Below are 4416 nucleotides of genomic sequence, written 5' to 3'. Positions count from 1 at the left end.
CCCGCCCTGAGCTCTGAGTGAGGCCGCTGTACGTGACGTGGAAACAGATGTTTCTGCCGAAAAAAGGAAACATGCTGTGAATATTTGCTCTGTCGTTTCTTTCTCTGCTCGCTCTGCTGTGATTTGATTTTAAGAGAAAACAAGTTTTCAGTTAGTATCTGTGTTTCAGGCTCTGAGTGTTTGTGTTGGAATCTGGACTTAAATGTAAAGTTAAAGTAAAGCTGTTTGTCATCGTGTGTCTGGGATGAAGTCACATCAGAAACATGTGTAACGTGATGGTTCACTAGAAACTCCCACATGCAGCTGCGCACACTGACGTCAGCGGAGCACAGCTGCAGAGCCTCTGGCCGTTTATCAATGCCCAAGTACGCGAGTACGTACTCGCGTTCTAGGTGAGTACATACCCTCCGAGAACGCGAGCACGGACTCGCGATATGTACAATTGGAACACCTGCGTACGTGATGATGTCACAGGTCCAGAGTTTTTACTGCCATCCCCTCTTAATTTAACTGTGAGTAACATGTTATGAAGCTTAACTTTAATCACAGCCAAACCGGTTTACTCAGGAACAAATAAAACACTGAAATAAACCAAACAGTAACATTTAGAAGTGATCTAAGTGACTTATATATCATGTTTAACCTCAGTAGTGAAACCTCTATTAATAAAAATAGTGTACATGTACATATGTGTATATACCTTAATAAAAACAAGCAGGTGAGATGTTAGAACGCTTTTATTTCTATTCTAGTGGACACTCAATACTATAGACAGCTGCTGGGGTTTCTTTAACCTGAGTAGTGAGAAGTCCGCGAGGGGGGGTTGAAAATGATGTGCCGGGAGTCCGCTGTTGAGTTTTGGACGAAATGCATTCTGGGATATATAGCTGTCCCAAGTCCACACCGATGCATGCTCGATAAAATGGGCGGATCGAGAACACATCCGGGACTTTTTTCGCGTTCTCGGCTTGATGCGTGCCAATTGGAACAGTACTTGGTCTCCGACTGATGACGTATCACGAGTACACGAGAACGCAAGTACGCACAAGTACGCATATTGATAAACGCCCTCTCTCTACTCTCAGTGCACACAGGTGACAATCAGTAACCATGGTGACAGGGAGGGTTTCTCTTGGATGAAGAGTCCCAATCAAAGATCTCAGCTCATTAACAGAGAAACGTGTCTCTAGAGTAACTTGACTGGGTACATATGATCCATAAGATTTACACACGTGTGGAGTGATTTGTGTGTTACATCTGAGGACTCACAAGTATGTGCTTCAATCCACACATCCCAACCTGAATAGATCCTCATCATTTATACTCAGTTTATTAAGTTCAGCTTCACCAATCAAAAACCTTCCTCTGTGCACAAATATCTAAAACATCTCGCTCCATCACACGTGCAGTTTTGAGACAAATGTCACGCTGCCAGCTTCATGCAGCTTTCCACAAACTAAGCAATGTTTGTCTTACAAATAAACAGATTGATCAACATTTCCATTTTTTTTCCTTAAGATTATTTCTGTGGCTTAAAAACAAAGGAACTGTAACAACGATGAAGAACTCAGTGCTCTGTTTGCTTATATCAGCATCATCCTGTGACTCCAAGCTTTACTTTTCACTCTTTAATATTTTATTTCCATTTTCTGAGCAGCATTAACATGAGTTAGCTTAGCCAGCAGAGCAGCTAGCAGTCAGAGTATGGACTCTGTAAGCAGTCAGCTCGGTCCTGGACATTGTTACTGACATAAAGCTGCTCTCTGCAGCCATGTTTGACCTTTGTAGGACTACAGTAATGGAGGATTTGGAGGCTGAACTCGGCTCTGTGACACTTTTTGTAGTGAACTGATGAAAGCTGAGTCTCAGATGGATGTTAGTCCAACACATCAGACACGACCTCTGCAGCTCTCAGTTGATGTGCACATGAATGATTTGTGTTTCCTCTGCAGGTGAAGGTAGAAAGTGTGTGTGAGCTGAATTGAGCAGCATGGATCAGTGTGAGGACAGAGAGGAGGAGTCCCTCCTCTAAAAGCACTCTGTGTGGGGAACATGAGAGCCAGACCAAAGCTCAGAGGTGAGATGACCATCTCTAACTGTCCATGACTCTTCTCCATGTCACAGCTCAGCACTCACATCACTGCTCCATCATTATTCACAGGAACCCACCTGGACCTCCACCCAGCTCTGTGTCCTTAAAGAGTGACGCGTCTAAAGATTGGCCCATTACTTTTAAAGTCCAGCCTGTGTCTGCTGCAGAGAGGTGAGCTGTTAGTAACATGAACTCTTTGAGTTGGTTGGTTGCTAACAGACATAGACCAGTTTATGTTAGCTAATTAGTGACAGAAGCAATGACTTAGTGGAGAATAAAAATACTGAAGCTTAAAATCTGTCTCACTGTTTTGCTGCAGCAATGAGTTTATTTAAAAACTTTCACTCTCTGCCTCTTCAGCAGGAAGTGGTTCTGCTTTGTTTGCTGGCTGAGCTAAAACAGGAAAATCCACCTGTTAGTTGTAGTGTTTGTAACGAGGTTAAAGAGGAGAAACAGAGAGAGAATTTGTTTTTGTAATTTTTAGCATATAATCCTTTTAAAAATATGCCTCAGCTCACATTTGGTTCCAGAAATCCAGTACACATTTTCTTATTTCACATCACTACAAGCCTTCAAACATCTAAGCTTCAATAGAAACACATGAAAGGCTTTTGTTCCTTTATTTATATTTATTAAGATGTCGCATAAAAACAGATGACGTGTGCTAAAGTCGCAGGTTAAAAGTGGGACAGTGAATGACTGCAGGTGTCCATAAGTTGCAGTCGTGGTGCTTCAGCATCTAGTTAGCCTACTGTAGAGGAGAATAAAGGGAAAAACATTGTTAAAGTGCCAGCTCATTTCAAATGCAGCATTTCTATCAGCTCAAAAAACATCAGCTGAGAAACTAACAGACAAAAAGAAAGAGAGCTGACCTCCCTCAGAGATGGAGAAAGTTAAGAAAGGACAGGAGCTTACATTTAAAGGTAAAGACTGCTTAGTAGTGTTGGATAAACTGAGAATATAAATCTCAGATATGTTTTAAGATAAGATAAGATAACCTTTATTAGTCCCACACGTGGGAAATTTGTTTTGTCACAGCAGGAAGTGGACAGTGCAAAAGTTATGAAGGACAATTAGAATAAAATAAAAAAGAATAAATACAGTACACAACTGTACAGAATAGAATAAAAATAGAATAATATATACAGTAGAATAAATAGAGTAAAATATACAATAGGATAAAAATAGAATACAAATGTTATATACAACAGAGTGAAAAATACAACGGTTGCCAGAAAGATTATTGCACATTGTGTTATTGCACATTTGTGGAGTGTGTGATTGATCAGTTAAATGCTTTGTTGTGAGTCTGACAGCAGTGGGAGGAAAGACCTGCGAAATCTCTCCGTCACACACACCGGGTGCCGCAGTCTCCCACTGAAGGAGCTGCTCAGTGCTGTCACAGTCTCATGCATGGGGTGGGAGATGTTGTCCAACAGGGATGACAGCTTAGCCACCATTCTCCTGTCACTCACCACCTCCACTGGGTCCAGAGGGCATCCTAGAACAGAGCTGGCCCTTCTGATCAGCCTGTTCAGTCTCTTCCTGTCCCCAGCAGAGATGCTGCCGCCCCAGCAGACCACACCATAAAAGATGGCTGAGGCCACCACAGAGTCATAGAAGGTCTTCAGGAGTGGGCCCTCCACTCCAAACGACCTGAGTCTCCGCAGCAGGTACAGCCTGCTCTGCCCTTTCCTGTAGAGGGCGTCTGAGTTATGAGTCCAGTCCAGTTTGTTGTTCAGATGAACACCAAGGTACCTGTAGCTGTCCACAGCCTCGATGTCCATACCTTGGATGTTCAGTGGTTGCAGTGGAGGATGTTTGTGCCTGCGGAAGTCAGATAAATCAGATATCGGGTCTGTACATGTGAATTTTTGTTGATTTTCTGTGTTTGTGAGCTGAGAGGAAATGAAAATGAATTTGTAACAAAAATCAGTTTTGTCCAGTTTTCCTGTAAAAAGCTGAACTCTAATCTAAGAGGATGTTACTGACAGGAAACAGCTGCATCATCTGCAGTCTGTGTGATCACAGCTGCTTCAATCATGTTTGTGTCTGCAGAGGTCAGAGGTCACAGTCTGCAGGGTCCAGCTGTCCGTCTGTGAGGAGTGACCGGTCCAAAGATCACCCTCCATTCTTCAGTGGTGAACCTGGACCAACGAGGTCAGAGAGCTGTGATGACTCCTTTACATGTTTGTGTTTCCTGGATAAATCTGACCTGAAACATCCTCAGATTGTTACAAAGATTCATTAAAAAGAAAACAATGAAAGAGAAAAGATCCAAATGTTAGACTTGGTCATTTGCTGTTTGAGGACAGTGATGCTCA

The 4416-nt window shown here is 42.6% G+C and overlaps 1 long non-coding RNA gene across 1 annotated transcript; it reads left to right on the top strand.

Moving 5' to 3' along the window:
- Positions 1-2016: 2016 nt before the first annotated feature.
- Positions 2017-4209, top strand: LOC120437982. The gene is made up of 3 exons (XR_005611555.1): positions 2017-2077; positions 2162-2263; positions 4151-4209. It is a non-coding gene; the product is annotated as an uncharacterized LOC120437982 (long non-coding RNA).
- Positions 4210-4416: the final 207 nt, after the last annotated feature.

This window comes from Oreochromis aureus, linkage group 3 (assembly GCF_013358895.1).
Source record: "Oreochromis aureus strain Israel breed Guangdong linkage group 3, ZZ_aureus, whole genome shotgun sequence".
Lineage (NCBI taxonomy): Eukaryota > Metazoa > Chordata > Actinopteri > Cichliformes > Cichlidae > Oreochromis > Oreochromis aureus.
Note: the sequence above shows the minus strand (reverse complement) of the source record. Positions and strands in the feature narration are given on the sequence as shown.